The sequence below is a fragment of the Papio anubis genome, chromosome 2 (assembly GCF_008728515.1).
Source record: "Papio anubis isolate 15944 chromosome 2, Panubis1.0, whole genome shotgun sequence".
NCBI classification, from domain to species: domain Eukaryota; kingdom Metazoa; phylum Chordata; class Mammalia; order Primates; family Cercopithecidae; genus Papio; species Papio anubis.
This window is the reverse complement of record NC_044977.1, coordinates 137,429,302-137,452,120: the sequence shown is the minus strand read 5'-3', so window position 1 is coordinate 137,452,120 and position 22,819 is coordinate 137,429,302. Positions and strand designations below refer to the sequence as shown.

General features: G+C 36.8%; 1 protein-coding gene across 1 annotated transcript in view; it reads right to left on the bottom strand.

The window, feature by feature from the left end:
• GPR149 (G protein-coupled receptor 149) overlaps positions 1-22,819 on the bottom strand; it is an 87,761-nt gene that overhangs the window by 23,341 nt on the left and 41,601 nt on the right. The gene's annotated exons all lie outside the window — the stretch shown is intronic.

Genomic DNA, 22,819 nt, shown 5'->3' with positions numbered 1-22,819 from the left:
ATCCGTGTGTACAATCATCACAGGCTACAAAAAGTCCTTAGGGAATTTTGGATTTAAGTGTGTTGTTGCTCTTTAAATTATTAGACAGGGTTCTCCATTCTCAGTTCTAATAGAAATGAAATCTCTAGTTTTATCTCCTAAAATGGCATTTCAAATCAGATATGATGTGTATCCAAATTTATTTCCATATTTTATCCATTATTTCTGTTTTTCTAACAAAATAAAAGAGGATAAACTAGCTTGAAAGTAAGCATACACTGATTCCAGTTTACAAGAAAATAAAATTTCATCAAGAATAAATGAATCCTAAGAAATGAAATAATTTTTTATATTTTAATGATAAGCACTCATTTGACTGGATGTTAGAAATACCGCACAAAAATATTTGCAAGAAAAAAATTTCTCATACGTAATTAACCAGAATTAGGTCAGGAATGATATATTTTCCTTTGTAAGACCGTTTAAAAGGATAAATACAATGTTTTTGTAAGATTGCTATACTCCAGAAAAGGTGTTAAAGTTTACATTGATGATATTCATATAAGTGGAGAAGGCAAGAATACTTTTATCAAACATCATATTGTGGTACAAAGAGCATCAAACTAAAAAGCAAATTTACAGAGGCAAATACACTAGGCAGTGTCCTAGGGCAGAGGAAGCTAGTGACAGGGAATAAGAGCAAATGGGCACTTGGGACCTTACTGGTGTGATGAAAAGGTTTTAAAACTGATTTATAGTGATGTTTGTACAAGTTGGTAAACTTACTAGAAATCATTGACTTATTCCCTTGAAGTGGATGACTTATGGGCTGTGTTAGTCCATTTTCAGACTGCTATGAAGACATACTTGAGACTGGGTAATTTATAAAGAAAAGAGATTTAATTGACTCACAGTTCTGCATGGCTGGGGAGGCCTCAGGAAACTTACAATCATGACAGAAGGTGAAACAGGCAACATCTTACATGGCAACAGGCAAGAGAAATGAGTGAGAGCAAGGGAAATGCCAGATGCTTATAAAATTATTAGATCTTGTGGGAACTCACTCATTATCATAAGAACAACATGGGGGAATCCACCCCCATGATTCAATTACCTCCACCTGGTCCCTCCCTTCACACATGGGGATTATAATTCAAGGTGAGATTTGGGTGGGGACACATAATCAAACTATATCAAAGGCTATGTAACATATTCCTCAATGAAGTATTCTTAAGAAAAGAGCATTTTGGCTAAGCAAGGTACCTCATGTCTCCAATCTCAGCACTTTGGGAGGTTGAGGCAGGCAGATCACTTAAGGCCAGGAGTTCGAAACCAGCCTGGCCAATATGGAGAAACCTCATCTCTACAAAAATTACAAAAAAATTAGCTGGGTATGGTGGTATATGCTTCTAATCCCAGCAATTTGGGAGGCTGAGGCACGAGAATAGTTTGAACCCTGGAGGCTGAGGTTGCAGTGAGCACCACTGCACTCCAGCCTGGGTGACAGAGCAAGACTTTGTCTCAAAAAAAAAAAAAAAAAAAAGCATTTTACTGACATTCAGGAGACCATGAAAGACAGCACTTGTTCTGCCACTAAATAGCTGTATGACCCTGTATAAACAAGGAGTGTATTCATTAAAGATCTTTGTTTCATTATCTATAAAGAATTGGGCTAAATAAACCCCAATGTATCTCTTATCTCTTCCTATTCCAAAATTCTGTGACTATTTTGGCAAAGTAACCTCAATGAAAGCACTTTTTTCCTTGAAAAATATCTAAGTATAAAATCTCTTCTGAAAAAAATTAAAATCACAAAACCTTCTTTAAAAACTTCCCCAAAGAAATTGTGGATCCAAGACACTTCAAAAGAAACTTTATTTATCAATAAAGCATTGTTGTTGAGGGAATATTTGTATCCTTCCAAAACATATGAAATCTAAGCCACTACACAGCCTGTAATGAAAATGTCTGAGGTGGGAAGATATAACAAGAAAGAAAAGAAAGCAGATTATAAACCAATGTTTATGTGTTTCATAGACCTTTGTGAACTAGAACGAAACCTATAAGGATGATTTAATGAAGCGCATATACTTCTAATTTATATCCTCTTTCAATAGGAAACAGTTATTAAGCTTGAATACAGGTAAGAGACCAGGTAATATCCTGTAGATATGGATATATACAGATATGTACATGTCTTATATATTTGCGTGTGCATGTTTGTATATATAATGCAGTGTTAACTCTTTTCTGGTGATAGAAGGAATACATTACTGCTTCATTTTGCTATTGAAATATATCTAAAGAACATGGACCAAGAAGTGCCTTAGGTTATAAAAAATTAAGGATGACTTCTACATGACGATAATGTTAGTAATTTTAACTCTTGTGAAAGAAATCATTTAACTCCATAGAGCCTACATGGATAGCATTATTCAAATCAATGGAATTTTCTTCTCAGTTTTTTTTCATGCAAAATAAGGGACATTCTTTAGAAAATTCTGTGATACTTCTTATCTAGAAAATAATTTGATAAGTTTAATATTTATGCCTTAAAAACATAACATCTGGCATATTATACTCTGGTAGTTTGTATTCTTGTCAGTGAAGCTAAGCTGGGAATTAATTACATTTTCCCTAAGTCTCTTTCTTGTATCTCTCCAGATTGAAGTCGTCCAGGAAAGGAAGTTACATGCTATTTAGAAAGTGTAAAAAGCAATGGCCATAACCATTTGAAAATCTTCTCATAGGCAGAATCAGAGACAGACAGAAGAAGGGTACCAGACAGGGGCCAGCTTGTCATCACGCCTTTCTGCTCCACATCTAGCTTTTCTTGACTACTGTTATTGTTGACCAACAGAGCCTCTGATCCATCCCAGATGCTTGGCTATGGGCACACAGAGGTCGTGGTTATTCAGAGGCAACAGCTTTTCATAGACCTCTCCACAGATTTCCCCTTTGTGGTCCTACTTTGTTGGCTAGACATCCTCGGTTTCTCAAGGGGACTGAGTGGTAACTCTGTCTCTGATCCTCAAACTTCTCTTCAAGTCCTCTTCTTCTCCAGCTGTCTCCACAATTCTAAATGAAATATCTTATCCCACAACACCCATAGTGTTTTTGCTCCTTGGACTAAACCTTAATAGATAGAAATTCCTAACCAACGGAAGAGAAAAACCTAACTAAAATAGTGAAGAAAAATATGAAGATTTTAATTAATTCAAAAACCCAGAAATATTTATGGATGAAAGTGGTGGAAGGTAGTCCAATCACAGAATCTCTCTTATCCAGTAAAATGAAGAAAGAGAACAGTCATAGATTCACTAGCAGCAACCAAATAAGGAAAGGGTCCAGTCTCATGCAAAAACTTCTAAGAGTGGTGGCCACCAAACAGAAACAAAACATTCATCCACTTCTGTAAGCAGTTGCCCAGAAAGAAGATGAGTTGAAAAAAACCTGAGAATTCTGGCTATGAATGGATTCCATTTTGCCAAGAGATGGTTTAAAGTAATGATTCTCAAAATGAAGTCTGCAAGCAGTTTCAGGGGATCTGTGATCAAAACCCATCTTACAAACAGTTTCAGGGGGTCTGTATGGCCAAAACTATTTTAATGACTATATTAAGGTTTTATTTGTCATTTTCACCATGTTAACATTTTTTCTAAAGGTACTAAAGCAATGGTGGATAAAACTGCTGGCAGTTTAACAAGAATCAAAGCAGTGGCACCACATTTTCTTGGTAGCCACTGTATATCTAATCACCGCACACATAGAGTAAAAAATAAACCAACAATTTCACTTAAGAATGTCCTTGATGAAGGTGTGTATTATGGTTATCCCCATTTTACAGATGAGAAAATTGAGATGTACAGATGTTAAGTATCTTTTTCAAGGTCAAACAGCCAATAAGTGGTAGAACTGGAATTCCAATCTGGGCAGTATGGCACTAGAAAAAAAATAGACAGACAATTCGATTTATTCATTCACTGTATTTTTATTGAGTACTTAATATGAGGCAGATTCTACTCCAGGGACTGGAGATACAAAATAATTATCCATCTGTCCACCCAAACATCCATTCATTATTCTCTCTGCGTATGTGCATAGAGACCTATGGTAATTTCTGGGTAGTATAATTTTAGGTTAGAAGCCTCTCTCTTCTTGGTACTTTTATGTACTGCTTGAATTTTACAAATAATGAGCAAATGCTATTTTTATTAAAAACAATAAAGTAATTATTCTTAAGACAAAACTGAACACAACTAATTTCTCTTTTGAAGAAAATACAAAGTAAAATTTCAAGTCTTAAACTTAAAGGAGTATGAAAAGACTGCTCTGTTCTTTCTTCCACTTTTATTCTTTCTCCCCACTACTTACATAGCAACAGAATATAGTATGTGGAAAATTCTTTTCTAAAACTGATTTAGAAGACAAAGTCTCCAAAATCTTCCCATCCCACACAGAAGATACTAAAGCAATTCTTTTTAAAATACATTATTACAAAGATTCTTTAGAAAAAATTAACTGAAAATTCTAGTGGTATTATTGAATCTCAAATAAAAAGAAAGCTAATGATGAAGTTATACATAGAACATCACTCATATGCACACTTTTCAGAAATTAGACACTTGCCTTCAGAGGAAATGAGTTCTGTGAAAGTGAAAATGGCATATTCAACTAGTCTTCTTATTCCTGGGGAGAGAATAGCATACGCATTTTAACAACATCAGGAATACAGAAAAGTATGCGTCCTAATAAAATCTACATGTTTCTTTGTAACCTGATTGATAGTGCTTTTTCAATTGATGGAATTACTAAGATGTTTGAATTTAAAATTTTTCTCAGTTTTGGTTTTAATTCACATTCACTGTGCATATAATGGATAGGACAATCATATGCACTAATGTATATTTTAATTTTATAGGGTGAAAATTTGTAATGCTCCAAAGCTTTTGTTTTCAAAACTTTTGGACCAGTACAGGGTGCTTTTTTTCTTTTCTCTACCAAAACTTGTTAGGGTTTCAGAATAAATTGGCCTTCCTAATGTGGAAGTCTAGGAATCTGGGTATCCAGCTTCTTAGAACCAATAATTCCCTTTATTATAAAAGTATTCGAGGAACATTAAATGCACTGATTGAGCCTATTTGTTCTTCCAGGATCCAGACCTCTAATCTTTATTCTTTAGACATGTTGTTTCCAAATGCCAGTCTTAGATTGGTGCTGAACTGACCACATACAAATACAAGCAGAGCTTATTAGAAAGATACATTTATAGTCTCTACTTTGAGAGGTTTTGACTTAGTATTTTAGAATTGGAAGCCAAAGTTTATATTTGTGAAGAGTTCTCCAGATGATTTTCATATATAGCCAGATTTGAGAACCACTTGACTTAGAATATCCTAAAAAATGATGACAGAGCTGTGATGTCACATGGAAGCAAGCACTTCCTTGGTTAATTTACTGACAGCCCAAAAAAGGACATGGAGAAATATCTTGCTAGATTTCCATATTCTCCTGTTTCCCAAGTTTTAGTCAGAATTACAACTAAAGAAGCCAATAAGCATTTGTGTTAGCTGAAACACTTAAAAACTATTAAAATATCAGAACTTCAGGGGAAAGAAACATTTATCATGAAGCTAAAGAAGTTTAAGTTCCACAACCAATCACATGCATGGGCAATTCTGAATGCTGATTATTGTTGAAAGTGGCAGTGCCCTGAGTGAAGACTGGAAGCCAGGTTGCAATCAGAATGCATTTTTTGTAACTGTATCTGGGAAATGGCCTAAAGAGATCTCAGACAAAATGTGTCTGAATCTCCAATGCACCAATGCACTTATTATTGTTTTTATTGTAAATAAATATTCATTTTTTTATCTAATTTTGTATTCATGATTTGCATACTTTTTCTTACAGTTGTCTTTCCCAAACAAACACTATTCAAGTCCTATATAACCTGGATCCACCCATGTATCAATGGTCAGTATTAAGGATTCAGTGCAGAAATATCAGGGCTATTTAGAGATATTCCACTGGGAAAAGATTACATGTGAGATCACTTGATAATACACATTAGCAGATATTCTTTGAAGAATCCTCTAAGAAGAATTTGGGTAGAGGGTGCAAAGGTCTTGTAGAAAGAAAGAGCATGACATATTCAAGGAAATAAAATTAATAGGTTGGAAACTGAAGCAAATGGTTCAAGGGGAGGTTGAGGAGAGATGAAACCACAGGAGTCAATCACTTAAGCCACATTAAGGAGTTTCAACCTTGTCCTTAAGGGGAAAGGAACTACCAAAGTGTTCTAAGCACAAAGTTGACAGGAGAAAAATTATATTTTTGCAAATTTATTCTGGGCTGTGATGTGTAGATCAGAGGGTTATCTTAGACCACTTTTGCTGCTGTAACAAAATACTACAAACTGAATAATTTACAAACTATTCAGTCTTGAATAATTGGTCTCCTGGTTCTGGAGGCTAGGAAGTTCAAGATCAAGGTTCTAGCATTAGTGTCTGGTGAGGGGTGCTCTCTGCTTCCAAGATACTGCCCCATTGCTGCAGCCTCCCGAGGGACAAACACTGTGTCCTTTCATAGCAAAAGTGACAGGCAAGAGGGTGCTCTCTTCAACCTTGAGCCCATTTATAAGGGTGCTAATCCTGATAGTGACTGGAGACAGACAAATTCCTTAGGCAGACAGGGACAATCCCCATTGTAACCCAACCTTCAAGCCAAGGACAGTCTAAAACCTGAAAACCAAACTGCCAGTTCTGGATAGAGTCCATGACAGGAGTGGGAACTTCTATCCCTGTCTTGCCCACTATCTCGATTGGTTCCTTCTGAATGATGCCTTTTCAATCCAAAGGTAGTTTTTCCAAGACCACTCATGGACAAATCAGCATGCATTCCCCTATTGTAAGCCCATAAAAACCCCAGACTCAGCCTCACAGACAGCAACCCACTTTTGGGTCTCCCTCCCACTGAGAGCTTTCTTTCTGTGGCTCAATAAAGGTCTACTCTGCCTTACTCACTCTCCAGTGTTCATGTACCTTATTCCTCTTGGTTGTGGGACAAGAACCTGGAATTCACTGAAATGCAGGAATGGAAACCATGCTGAGCGGTGGGCAGTGGGAATAAAAAATCTATAACTCTCTCTCCTTCTCATGAACAATGGGAGAGAAGAAGTGAAGCTGCTGGGCACAAAACTCCCTCCTACTCACCAAGGTATGGGAGTGAAGAGGTGAAGCCACTGGTGCCACTCCCTCCTGCTTGCTGAACTATGGGAGTAAAAAAGCTGCAACAGTCCCATTCATGAGGGCAGAATCCACAGGTCTAATCACCTTTCACAAATCATACTTCTTAATACTATTGCATTGGGCATTAAGTTACAACATGAGTTTTGGAGAAGACATCTGATTTAAACCATAGCATTCCACTCTTGGATCCTCAAAATTCATGTTTTTCTCACATACAAAATACATCATTCCATCCCAATAGCCCCCAAAAGTCTTAACTTGTTTCAGAATCAACTTTAAAGTCTAAGTCCAAAGTCTTATCTAAATATCATGTAAATCAGATATGAGTGAGCCTCAAGGTATGAGTCATCTCAGGCAAATTACTCTTTAGCTATGAGCCTGTGAAATCAAACAAATTATCTATTTCCCAAATACAATGGTAGGATAGGCCTGACACAGACATTTTCATCTCAAAAGGGAGAAATAGGCAAGAAGAAAGAAGTAATACGTTTCAAGTAAGTCCAACACCAAAAAGGGAAAACAACATTGAATATCAAGGCTTGAGAATAATCTTCTTCAGCTCTATCTCCTGTCTTATAGACATACTGAGACTAAAGTTGGGCTCCAAAGGCCCTGTTGGATCCCACCCCCATGACTTTGCTGGGTGCTGCTCATGTAGCAGTTCTCACAAGTTGGAGTCAGGTGCCTGCAAGCTGGGATTGCACTCTGGCAGTTCTAGAGTTCTGCAGTTTCAGGACAGCCTTACTCCCACAGCTTCATGAGACATTGCCTGAGTAGAGACTCTGTGGTGACCCCATCTTCACAGATCTGCTAGGCATTGCCCTGGTGGGGACTTTTTGCAGTGGCCCCACCCCATGACTCTGCTAGGCATTGCTCTACTGGAGACTCTGCAGCCACCCTGCTCCTGCGGCATTTCTTTGCCTGGCCTCCTGAGACTCTCTGAGTCATCCTTTGAAATCTAGGTAGAGGTAGCAAAGCCTCCACAACTTGTGTACTTTGCATGCTTGCAATCTTAGCAGCACTTCAATGATGAATGTTGATACCTTTTAACCCCACAGTTGGGAGCAGTTCACTAGAGTATGGGGGAGGAGAGACTTGAGGTGGCCCTGGGCAGCAAGCCCCAAGTTTCCACAGGTGCCCTGGGCCCCTCCTTTGAAACTTCTGCCTTCAAGGCTCTGTCATTCTTGGCCTATGATGGGAGTGGCAGTCTCAAAGATCTCCAAAATGCCTTCAGAATGATTCTTCCATTGTTTTGATCAACAGCATCTGGCTTCCCTCTATTCATACTAATCTCTTTATCAATGAGTAGCTTGGCCACACCCTCAGTTTTCCCTCTTTAACCATACTTTGGTTCTTTATATAACCAAGTTGAAAGTTTTCCAGATCTTTACCTTCTGCTCTAGTTTTGATTGTAAATTCGATCTTGAGCTATTTTTTCTCTTCTCACACTTTACTATAAGTGGTTAAGAAAAACCATGCACCACCCTGAGCACTTTGTCTAGAGATTTCTTACACCAAATGTCTTAGTTCATGGCCCTTAAATTTTGCCTTCCACAAAGGATTAGGACATGAACATAATTCAGCCAGTTTTTTGCCACTTTGTAACAAAGATGACCTTTCCTTCAGTTTCCAATAAGATATGCCTTATTTCCATCTAAGATGTCTTCAAAATGCTCTTTTCTCTCCACATTTCTACCCACAGTCTGTTCATGACCACTTAGATAATATCTAACACTGAAGCTTTTATACTGCTTTTCTCTTCTGAGCCCTCACCAGAATTGCCCTTAATGCTCCATTCACAGCAATCTAGGCTTTTTCTAGCATGCACTTAAAAGCTGGTCAAGCCTCTACCCATTATCTAGTTCCAAAGCTGTTTCCATATTTTCAGGTATTTGTTATAACAATACCTTACTTATGGTACCAACTTGTAAGCCAAAAATAAAATCCTAGCCCTCAACCAAATGACTGGACCCTCTTTGGTCCAAAGAGACCCCCAGAGAAATCTTAAAAACTAAATTCTCAGCCATGACAAAAAAGGAGGTCAGGCACTCCTTGTTATACTCTCTTCCTGTTGGAGTTTAGGAACAACTGACCAGCATTGACATTAAAATAGAGATCATAAGCCTGATCTCTTTGAGGCAATAAGATATTAAATTCCTGGTACAGCATTACATGACAGATAGCAGACCCTGAAGGAAATCAGAATACTTTACTCGAAAATACATTTCTGTGACATAATTTAAAATGGCCCTGCAAAGTTGCCTTTGGTGGGGGAAATTTGCACCAGCAGACAATCTCCATTAATGCAGCTAGGCCTTTCCCTGATTTAGGAAAGATTAACTAAGAGTCTGACACCTTTTAAGGTCCAAAAGAGACATTTACGTCTGTTCTATCTGATGTCTGTTACCTATAAGGCTTCATCCGAATAACAAGAACTTTGGTCTCCACAACTCCCCTTACCTTAACTCGAGAATGTCTTTCTACTGACTTCAAGTCTTCAGACAAAGTTTTACTCCTTTCAACCAATTGCCAGTCAGAAAATCTTTGAATCTACCTATGACCTGTAAGCCCTGGCACTGAGATGTCCTGCCTTTCTGGGCCAAACCAAATCAATACCTTACATGTATTGATTTATATCTTTGTCTGTGACTTCTGTCTCTCTAAAATCTGTAAAACCGAACTGTAACTTCACCACCTTGGGTACAATTTCTCAGGATTTCTTGAAACTGTTCTCTAGGACATGGTCACTCATATTGGCTCAGAATAAACCTCTTTAAATATTTTACATACCTTGGTTTTATTGTCAAATTTTCATCTTAGTTCATTTGTGTTGCTTTAATAAAATAAATACCTGAGACTGGATAAAGAACAGAAATGTATTGCTCACTGTTCTGGAGGCTAGAAATTTCAAGATCAAGGCTCTGGCAGGATTGGTGTCTGCTGGAGGTTACACTAGGCTTCTGAGAGAAGTTCCAGCTGGGCTTCCTGGGTGGAGTAGGGGCTCAGAAAGCTGTGAAACTCACTCCTTTCCTGCATCAGGACTTACTTTGGTCCTGGATGAATAATATTGAAGATATATGCTGAAAATATTCCTAACATCAGAATTTGTGCCTCTGTTTTCTTCCCCAAGAAAGCTATAAACAGTGAACATTTTGTTGTAAGCTTCCCTGTGTCCTCTCTCCCTCTCTCCCTTCCCCCTCCCCTGATACTAAAAGAAATGTTAAAAGTCCATTTTTCTGTGATCAGCAGACCTTATCTATGCTCTCAATTCCAATTCCTTGTAAACACAGTTTGTAAAGTCCTGTGAGATCCTGTCTCCTTTGCCATGCCCCTGCAAGGTTATAAAGTAAATAAAACTTAAGTTACAATTCCGGTTCTCCTCAAGATCTGAGATATGTTAATTGTCTTTGTTTCTCCTCTGGTAACATCTTCCTGCCACATGCAAGTATTTCCCGCCTTAAAGAGTTTAAAAGGTAATTGAAAAATCTAACACTGGCTACCGGCTTGGGACCCCTTCCACGCTGTGGAAGCTTTGTACTGTCACTCTGCTCAATAAAATCTACAGCTTTTTTTCTCTTGGTCCGATCCATGTCTTCCTTTCACTGCGGGCTGCCGCTAAGGCAAGAACCTTTGGCGTTACACTTCCAAGATGGCACCTTGTTGCTACATCCTCCGGTGGGGTGAATAATATCTTCTTACGTGGCCGAAGGGAGGGAATGGCAAGAGGGCACTCCTTTCAACTCTGAGTTCTTTTATAAAGTTGCATAAGGGCAGAGCCTTCATGATTTATTCACCTTCCAAAGGTTACTACTGTTGTTGTATTGGGGATTAAGTTTCAACATGAGTTTTGAAGGGGACACCATTATTTTCAAACCAGAGCAAGGGGTTCAAACCTAGAGGCCAGAGGACCACTATGGAGGTCATGGAGAGAGAATGGTGATGAGGATGGATGAGAAATAGTGGCTATAGTGAGATATTGGTATATCAAGACATATCTAGGTTTAGGATTTGGTCACTGCTTTGATGTGAGTTGGGGCAGAGGAAGAGGAGTTAAGAATGTAGACCAAGTATCTGGCTTGGGCAACTGAATGATGATGGGTATTATTTTCAGAGACAGGAAACACAGAAGAGAAGCAAGTTTGGGAGGATGGGATAATGGGTTCAGGAGAAGATAATACATTCAGTGTTGTAAAGCTAAAATTGTGGTGAAATTGAATGTCCAATTTTAGAAATTCAGTAGCAGGAGACTGGGCTTGGGACATGGGGCTCAGGAGATACTTTTTCTGGAATATATATTTCAGTAAATATTTGGGTATATATTTGAAATAAAATTGAATCAGGAGTTTGTGTGAAACGAGAAGAGGGTACTAAGGAACATGGACATTTAAAGAATGGGCAGAGATAAAGGAGACAATAAAGGAGGCTGAGAAAAAGTGAGCCAAAGAGGTAGGAGGATTGTTAGGAATGTGTTACGTCATAAAAGTCAAGGACAGAGTAGAACAGTGTCAGATGCTGCTTAGATATCAGGTAGGATAAGAACTGAAAAGCTCATTGATCCCTGAAAGAGCAGGGAATAAAAGATAAGCAAACAGGCTACTGCAGTGGAATCAATGTAAAGATGAACATACAGATTCTTTACTACCAGGGGCCCATACTGGGACAGTGGCTGATGAAACCTACATTGAAAAGCACTTGGAAGGTTTTAAAAGGAAACCATGAGCTTTCATCACTGATTGCCAAGTACTTTAATCAAATAGCCTGTGTTTTATCTGACAGTTTCAATTTTATAAAATCCTCTCTTGTTACATTTGTTTGTATTTGTCAGAACTAATCATCAGATGTTTTTGTTCAAGGAAATATGGTGCTTGTATATTTTAGGAATAGACATGATTAGAACAAGAGGTACAACTCATCCTGTTTTCTACCTTCTTGTACTTAAATGGCTTAGACAAGAACATACATGGGTTGCATCTAGAATTCTCTGTCTTCTACTTCTCTCAGGACTCCTTTGTTCAGGCCTCTATACCTCAAGTCTTCTGCACCAGTATGATGAGTGAGATTTTAGGTAAAGCTAATATACCATGAATAGAGTAGATGATTGTTCATTGCTGTATTCACAGTGCCTGATACAGGTCTGATATATAGTAGGCACTTAATAAATGTTCATTCAATTAATGAATAAAGAAAAATGGGAAAATAAATTTTAATTTTTGTGTCTAACAAAAAAGGGCAAAAATAAACAAAACAACAAAAGCAGAAAATATCTTTTGGGTGCTTATTGTTTTCCTGACCAGTTTAAGAAATTTATGAGCTGTTTGAGAACTCAATCATATATCTAAAATGAACAACAAAAGTCTTTTTTTTCCTTCTATTTTCTTCCTTTTTTTTTTTTTTTTTTTGAGACAGAGTCTCTTTCTGTTGCCCAGGCTGGAGTGCAGTGGCACAATCTTGGCTCACTGCAACTTCTGCCTCCCGGGTTCAAGCGATTCTTGTGCCTGAGCCTCCTGAGTAGCTGAGATGACAGGTGTGCTCCATGACACCCAGATCATTTTTGTATTTTTGTAGAGATGGGGTTCGCCATGTTGGCCAGACTGGTATCGAACTCCTGGACTCAAATGATCCACCCACCTTGGCCTCCCAAAGTGCTGTGATTACAGGCATGAGTGATCACACCCAGTCCAAAAGTCTTTATATTCCCCAAGGGTCCCCAAATGGTAGGTAGGTGGAGGTGAGGGCTCTCTAGTCCCTCACAATATCCAGAAATAGAGGGATGTTTTAGACTCAAACTAGGGTTAGTCAAAATGCATAAAAATTAATATCCTGATTTTTAAAAAGCAAAGAAGAGGAACACTGGCATGCCAAATTTGTATGGGTCATGATATAGGTCCAAAGGGTATATATATATATATTAGAAGAAAGCATGACAAATCTTATGAACCAAGGGAAGATTGAAAAGCAATTGACTGCTGGCTTGCCTTGTGCTTTTCTGATACCATCATTAGTGAGGCAGCCTTTGGTCCCCAGAGAAACATTTGAAATGGGCTAAGCAAACCTACTGGCATTTCCAATAACACACCCATCCTTTCTAACAGACTGCTATTACAGTTACTTAGCCTTGTTTCCTCTGACTAGCCTTCCAAGCTATATAAGGTGGTATAGTTTGAGCAAAGATAAATATTTAGAATTAGTTATATGGCAGCTTTTGGCAGAGGTTTGTTCCTGAAAATTCACATTTCATATGCTCCTTAAGAAATATTCAATATGAAATTCTAATTAAAATGTTTACTCAAGAGCCACTTTTTAATATCCCTTGCTTCCTTTTCTTTCATTTTCTTTTCCTTTACTCTCCTTTTCCTACTAGAGGCACACTGTGTCAATATTCAATTTTATTTGGGTTAAATAGGAAACATTACCTTAAAAAATTTAACAAATGATTTGAGGACACTTTGTCTTCAATAGTTCCATGTCAAAACATTACATTATGTACATGTTGTATTAATTCAAATGACTGTAATCTTTTTAAGAGAGTTTTTCTCTCTATTTCCTCTATCGAACTCTATTCAGTACCATTATCATAGCCTACCACAGGGCATTTTTGTTGGTATTAACTCTCTATAAATTCCTGTCCAAAGTATCTGTAGGCTATTTTGTCAAATTGAAACTAAAACGTTATTTTTACCAGAGGACTATACATTCCAGAACGTAAACTTTTAACATGCTGAATAAATCCTAACACTGAAATTTATCACAAATAAAATTATGTTTTCTCATATCTCATATTCCCCAGTTGCAGTCAGTCTTATCAAACATTTTAACAGATGAATTACGTTGAAAATAGACAGATGTTCATGTCCCTGATTATGGAAAGTATATCATTTTATATGTCAACTTGACTGGACTAAGGGATCCTCAGATAGGTGATAACATTATTTTCTGGGGGGTGAGGGTGGTCTGTGAGGGTGTTTCTAGAAGAGATGAGCATCTCAGTCAGTAGACCCAGCAAACAATATTGCTCTCACCAATGCTGGTGGGCATCATCCAATCCATGGAGGGCCTAAATAGAACAAAAAGCCATAGAAAACACAAATTTGCTGCCTGTTTTACCTGAAACATCCATCTTTCCCTGTTCTCTAACATCCATGCTCCTGCTTTTAGGGCCTTTGGCCTTGGACTGGAACTCACACCATCAGCTCCCCTGGTTCTCAGGCCTTCTGCCTTGAACTGAATTATACACTGGCTTTCCAGCTTCTTCATATTCTGAATAGAAATTTGTGGGACTTCTCAGTCTCCATAATCATGTGAGCCAAATTCTATAATGAATCTATTAATCAGTCTATCTATCTATCTATCTATCTATCTATCTATCTATCTATCTGTCATCTATCTATCTATCTATCATCTATCATTTATCTACTGTTTCTCTAGGAAACCCTAGTTAATACAAAATGTATACAATGTATTCCTATTTTTATCATGTATTTGTTAATTATTTAATTCAATCTTTAGTTGCTGGAAGCAGCATGTCTCACGGTACTCATCTCATTGTAAAGAAGTCATATGGTCAGGACTTCAAGTTAGTTAAAGATATTTTAAGTTTCTCTGCTTTGTATCAATAATCAGTTTCTAAAAAGACATCTATAGTAGCTATGTGCTTATATAAGTCAATTTTCCCTGTTCAGGTTGTTCTTCCTTAAATGTATGTCAGGATGAAACACTGTATAAAGGGATTAGTTATTGGGATTAATGTCAAAGTTCTACAATGAAGTCAAATAAATTTGTAAGTGTGTACATGTATGTGTATTTATATAGTATGTGAATTTATAATTTTTTTCCAGCTACCAGCACCAAACAAATATTTTGGAGGAATGGAAAACAAATTCATATAATGTGTTCACATATTTCATGTTTTGTCTGAGAGAAACTGGAGGAAAGGAACAGTATATTAATACAGTTCGCAGGGTATTCCTGTTTTGGAGAGCTTTATCTAAAAATATACATGTCTATTATAATAGGGAAGATAAAACGCAAAACACTCCCTTTCTTGCACTGCTCCTGAGAGGCAGTGCAGCTCAGCGGTTAAGAGGTTGGGTAGAGGAGTCATATTTCGGCCTTACCACTCTGTGGTAAGGCAACTTCTTTGTGCCTCAGTTGCCTTTACGTAATAAAAAGATAACAATAATGACCACATCATAGAATTATTTTGAGAACTAAATAAAGTAAGGTGAAATAATGAAATAAAACAAACATGTAAAGTATTTAGAAGAGTGTAAACTTCAAAAATGTTAGCTTTTAGTGTTAGCACTGGTAGCCCTGAATTAAAAAAGAAAAAAAAAAAAAAAAACAGAGGATAACAAACAATAAAATACATGGGGTAGAGGGGAGTAGAAAATCATAGCAGGCATTTATAAAGTAAAAAGACGTGAATTGGCAGTGGAACATAATTTTAAAGTAAATGGAATAGAAATGTGTTATGACTTAGTGAATATTTGATAGTGTGGCCTTTTAACAAAAATATTAAATAAAAGGGATTTTAGGCAAAGGATGTTTTGTCTTTAAATTTATAAAGCATGTCTTTGTAAGCTAATATTGGACAGTGAACTTTGCGTTAGAAGATCTTGATCTGTTCTGCAATTATTATTATTATTGTTATTATTATTGAGTCTCATTTTGTCACCCAGGCTGGAGTGTGGTGGTGTGATCTTGGCTCACAGCAACCTCCACCTCCGGGGTTCAAGCAAGTAGCTGGGACTCAGGTGGCGCACACCTGAGTAGCTGGGACTACAGGTGTGTGCCACCATGTCTGGCTAATTTTTGTATTTTTAGTAGAGACAGTGTTTCACTATCTGGCCAGGCTAGTCTTGAACTCCTGTCTTCACGTGATCCCTTTGCCTCGGCCTCCCAAAGTACTGGGATTACAGGTGTAAGCCACTGTGCCCGGCCCACTCGCAATTATTTTTACTAACAACTTCTTTGTAATATAATTTGAATTCCACTAAACTCATTGTAAAGAGTACAATTCAAAGATATTTAGTAAATTTATAGGTTGTGAAACCATCACCACAATCCAGTTTTAGAACACTTCCATTATACCCCACAGAAATTGCTTCATGCTCATTTTCAGTTAATTCCTGATTCCAACTTCCCAGCCCCGATAATCACTGACATGCTTTCGGTTATATAGATTTAAATTTTATGGACATTTATATAAAAGAAATCACACAATATGTAGTCTTTCGGGTCTGGCTTATTTTACTTTGCATACTGTTTTTGAAGTTTTTCATGTGGTAAGATGTATCAGGAGTTCATTTCTTTATATTGAGTACAGTGGCATGATTTTGTCTCACTGCAACCTCTGCCTCCCAGATTCCAGTGATCCTTGAGCGTCAGCCACTGGAGTAGCTGGGATTACATGTGTGCACAACCACAACTGGCTTATTATTATTATTTTTTGCATTTTCAGTAGAGACGGGGTTTCACCATGTTGGCCAGGCTGGTACTGAACTCCTGGCCTCAAGTGATCTGCCCACCTTGGGCTCCCAAAGTGCTGGGATTACAGATGTGAGTCACCACGCCCGAACTATATACCACATTTTTAATCCATTCTCTACTTGAGGAACATTTGGATTATTTACAATCTTTGGCTGTTATGAACAATGCTGCTGTAACCATTCATGTAGCTGCCTTTGTAGGGACACGTGTTTTTGATATTTTTTGGTAGAATGAGAGGAGTGGAATTGCTGGGTTGTGTTATAAGTTTATGTTTAATTTTAAAGGAAACTGCTCAACTATTGTCCAAGTAGTTTGTACAACTTTGTTTTCCAAACACGTTGTGCAATAGTTTGTACAGAAATTTAGAATTTTACATTCCCACCAGCAATGCATGTTTCATTTTTTAACCTTACCAACACTTATTGCTGTATATCTTTTTGATTGTAGCCATTTTTGTGGATGTGTAGTGGTATCCTATTGTGGTTTTAATTGCTGTTTATCTAATGATTTTGAGGATCTTTTTATGTGATTATTAGCCATTCTTATATCTTTGATCAAATATCTGTTCAAATCTTTTCTGCATTTTAAAAACTGGCTAAATTAGGTTGTCTTGTTTGTAAGAGTTCTTTATATATTCTGGATATAAAAGTCCTTTATCAGATAGATATATCACTTGCAAAGGTTTTTTTTTTTTTTTTTTCCAGTTTATGCCTTATCTATACACTTTCTTAATGATGTCTTTTGGAGGACAAAGTTATTTGTTTACTTTCTTTTATAAAGTAAATGTACTTATTTATTTACTTTGATGTTAAACTTTACCAATTTATTATTTTATGGATTGTGCTTTTGGTGTCATATCTAAGAACTCTTTTCCTAATGCAGGGTCACAGTAATATTTTCCTAAATTTTCTTCTATAAGTTTTGTTAGTTCTGGCAGTTAAATCTTCCACCCATTTTGAGTTAATTTTTGTGTATGGTATGAGGCAAGGGCCTAAGTTTTTGTTTTTGTTTTTTGCATGATATCCAAGTGTCCCAGCACTATTTGTTGAAAAGTCTAAACTTTGCCTATTAAATTGTTTGACATCTTTGTGAAAAACCAATTGCTCATAAATGTAAGAATTTATTTTTGGATTCTAATTCTGTTTCATTTATAATATCTATATGTCTATCTTTATGCCAGTCCTGAACTGTCATAATTACTATGTCTTTATAGCAAGTTTTGAAGTCAGATAGTATAAGTTCTATGTATTTTTTTCTTAAAATATAAGATTTAAACACAGGATAAATTTGGGGATATATACATGTATGTGTGTTTTCTGTTCATCTTTTAGTAGAAACAAGCAAGCAAGCAAACAAAAATAAACAACTCCTCCAACAAAACCCAAAATAATCTTCTAATTGTCTAGAGAATCGAATAATCAGGCTCATATGATAAGTGAATATATATACATATATATTTTGTTTTGGTACACAGTTTACATTTGCTAGCTCTTATTCATTAACACCTCTGACAAAATTTGTGTGTGTGTGTGTGTGAGAGAGAGAGAGAGAGAGAGAGAGAGAAAGAGAGAGAGAGAAAGAGAGAGATTGAGAATCTCCCATTGGCTAAGCTTGCAAGTATCAATGGTGTGCAGTGGACTGGAACTAGTTTTGATGCTTTCACTGTGCTTCCAGGAAGTTCACGGCATGCATTATATTGTACTGCAGAAACCCTCAAAATCAAAAACTTATTGTTTGGTGTAAAGGTTTCTCTATTTGAATTGATGTCCATCTCTCCTAATCCCCACTGTTATCCCAGTCATTTAACAGAAATAAGGAAGATAACAAAATAAAGTTAACAAGAAAGGCACAAACCATATTTTGCAACAGAACTGCCTCTACACTATTCTTACATTTATATGATTCCACTAAATTATTTATGTGGATCTTTCTGCCTCAGCCTCCCAAAGTATTGGGATTAGAGGCATGAGTCATGGTACCCAGCCCCATAAATTATTTCAAGGTCAAATTTTTGTCCCTAAATCAATTAAATTCAAACTGCCAATATCCAACTCTATAAAAGCATTTGAGGATTAAATTATTCATATAGAGTTTTTTTTTTTAAATGAAAACCTACTAGCTTAATCACTTGCTATTAGACCAGGTGTCCAAATAAGTCCCAAGCAAATTCAAGCTCAGTATCTTCTGAGCTAAGCCAATGTTAGATATGGGATTTTCAAAGGAGGAGCATTAAAACCAATTACCAGACTCTATTAGCAGAAACAGCTGAAGGAAAATTCCTATAGCTGTTTTACTTTTTGAATACAGCAGATATTATGCTCAAAATTCTAGATTTTCAACTCTAGTGTTTTTCAACTCTAGATACTCGTCAGATTCTCTTGGAGAAAATTTTAAAAATACAAAGATCGGGTTTCCACACACAGAATTTTTTAACTTAATTAGTCTATGTGAAACTGGACATCATTAGATAATTCTAACTTATAGTCAGTTTGAGATAACCATTATTATAAATAAAGCCTCCAAAAGGCAGTTAAGCACGCCATCATGATAGATGCAATTGAAATATTTTTTTCCAGGTTAAAATTCTTATACTGAATAAAACATGGATACCCTTGGAGAAGCTCACTGTAGACCATCATGGTGTATTCACTGGACCCCAACACCTGTTGCTATTCACATGAACTCGTCTGCTACATTCACGTTGTCGCAATCTAACAGAAAATAACCCAAAGAACTGATGTGTTCTTGTTGCTCCTTATATATTTGCTTTTCTGATAACTATACCTTATACATGTGGCAGTTCAACAATTATTACAATACTTTTATCTGAGAAATCAAGCTTTTTAAACTAGCATTTTTCTTGTGTGCTAAGAAAAATAAAGTTTTACTATTTTAATGGCTGTATTTATAAATTAATACAGCTCTGTTAGTCTCCAAGTTGTTAGGGTTTAGTTTTTTTTTAAATATATAACTGATAATTATTTTGAAATGTTTCATACCATACCAGAAATCTCTAATTGGTTTAAGATATTTAATATAAAGTCATTATATCCGTGGTGAGGATGAGGATCTGCAAGGTAAAACAGACTTTAGGATGTTTGGTGGAACTATTCTAACAACTTATCTAGGTCTATTTGAAGAAATAAAGGTAATTATTCGAAGTCTGTTTATGAAAGACCAGGAAAGCCTTGTTGATAAGTCATAATACCCAAAATTGAATTTGGTGATGTGAACTATTAAAAAAATATGTGATTACTTCCTAGCATAAATTGTTTAGGAATACATATTTGTCTTTATCAGGAAGTAAGGGAAAATATTATTCTTAACCCAGATGCATGAAATAGATGCTAAAAATGATCCACTTTCTTGCCTAACTACTTCTATCATACCCTAAATAATAAGGCTTTTTCTAATAGAGATAGTCTGCTAAAAGCCAAACAAGATTTTTTTCAACATAGTGAGTCAATCTTAATATATATCCCTGAGAGTTTTCAAGTTTTCTTATCCCGTTTGCATGATTATGAGAGACTAGAAGACATTTAAAATCTGGGTTTTGAAAGTAGAAGAGCACAGGCTATGGGTTCTGTCATAGCTCAAGGTTCGCCAGTGATGCTGAGCAGGAGATTGGAAGAGAAGGAGTTGGGTCTTAGAGCTATGTGGCACAATTTGGGTAGGGCAAGTTATCTAGCAATGGTGTTTCAGTCACATAAGTAAGACCCAGCTACTTCAGGGAATGGCATTCTCCAGTCAACACTAGGGGCCAGATATAGCAGAACTCAACCAAGGTGGATGGTGTGGAAAACACTCAGAAATCAAGGAAGGCTGCTGACAAGTATAGAAGTATGAACACAGCACCCATATGGCTCGAGATGACACTGACAAGTCAATTTGCAGAAAGCTAATTCACTGAAGGGTCAAAAGTCAAATGACCACTTAATCAAATTTTTCAATTATCAAAATCTCATACTAAAAAATAGTCCTTTTGAATATCTTCAATTAATATATTTTACTCAGCTGTATTTTAAATAATGTTCAAATTTATTAAATGCTGAAGATCACGAGTCATTCAGTTTTCTTATGAGTATGTTCCTGAAGAATAGGTTGATGAGAATATTCATATTTAATATACTCAAGAAGAATACATTCTTAATCATATCTAAACAAAGTGTGTCTTTAATATAGGCTCAACAAGAATATATCCAAATTAATTTAATATACTCAAAATAAATGTTTCAACAAAATTGTTGGCACATTAGAAAAGTCATTACATTCAGTGAATTAGTCATTCAAAAAATTGCTCCTTCAGGGAACTGATTTTTGATGACTTGGTCTGTTTTCAATGTGGACTGAAATTACTGGGGCAGGATTAGGGCTGAGATGAGGGTGGTGAGATCTGGAAACAATACAGAATGGCTCTCATTGAGAATGAAGCGAGGGCAGCCTAGGACATAGTGCCTGTGCCCATCGCTGGGGCCAGCCTGCAGGAAAAGGGGTGCTATAATAAGCCTAGATAAATGGAGACATTGGACTTGAGGCTACTTATTTATATCCTGCTAAAACCCAAATTGCTCTGAAAATAAATAGTGAGGCTGGATCTGTAGAAGATTAAATGAGTTGACCCAGCTGTGAGAGAACTGGGGAAGGCAGAAGCTGGGGAAACAGGAATGGGGGCGAGACATTCCACTGAGCAGACCAAATTTAAGCTATCTCAGAGTTAACATATCATCTCTGCTTCTTTGAAATCATGGGCAGTTCCGTTATAGGAAATGATTCAAGGAAGGTTTGGCTGAGATTGGGGGCACCTGAATCTGTAGATTTCTTTCCTAGGAAGGAGGCAGTATTTTTATTTATTACTTTGTGTGAGTCTTTCACAGTGAATATGGGGCACACTGCTGGCTACATCGAAGTAGTTAAAAAAAAAAAAAACACCCATTAACTTGATACAGTCATATGTGGACACTTGCAGACTCTTTTCAAGTCATTTATGGACACTTCCATGACAGAGTTCTCATTTATACTTTGTGTGGCAAATTTTCCAGTGTTTAGAGTTCATGGGCATATGCTTGGAAAACAGAGGTACTACAGTCATTCCTTGATATTTCAGGAGATGCTATGGTCTGGATGTTTGTGTCCCCCCAAAATTTGTATGTTGATCTTTAACTCCCCAAGTTATGGTACTGGGGGACATTTTAAGAGGTGATTAGGTCATGAGGGTAGAGCCCTCATGAGTGGGATTAGTGCCCTTGTAAAACAGCCCAAGAGAGCTTGTTTGTCCTTTCTCCACCATGTGAAGACACAGTGAGAAGACGGCTGTCTCCAAACCAAAAAGCAGACCCTTACCAGACACCGACTTTGCCAGTGCCTTGATCTTGGACTTTCCAGCCTCCAGAACTGTGAGAAATACATTTTTGTTGTTTATAAGCTATTCGGAGGAAATAAGCTATTTATAAGCTTATTTATGGTATTTTGTTATAACAGCCCTTGCCAACTAAGACAAGATGAGAGAAATTTACATACAAGATACTGCGTTGAAACAATGTACTTTGCACTTAGAGTGCTGAAAGTTAAAGGCGATTTAGAAAACTGTGAAGATTAAAAAGCCCCAGGCATTTACATAAAGCCTCAGGTAAGATCTTATTTTCAGTAAACTAAACTCAAAAAGCAAAGTTATAAATAGCTATTATTAATAAAGTGAAAGTACAGACACTTTCTCATAGCTTCTATATGTTCAGGCTCTTTAGCAATTAGGAACACCCCAAGCATAAAAAGAATTATTCCAGACCAAGGTTATTTGCCTCATCAATAACTGCACCAATAATCAAGGTGCATCCCTCTACAGCTCTTCTAAACAACATCAGTGAGAAATACCAACTGAGACAATTATATAGTAACCATGGAAGCCTAAAAGTTGTGTTGATGTGACTGGGATGGGGAAAACCCTAATACTCTGGAGACAGAAGCTTTTCAAAGTGGAATTTGGGGACTGTGCAATGTATGAAAGAATTACAAACAATAGCGTTTTAGGGCTGAAAAAGACCCGAGGCTATTTAGTTTCAATCTTCCTGTTTTTCTCAAATATCTCATTTTTCAGATGAGAAAACACA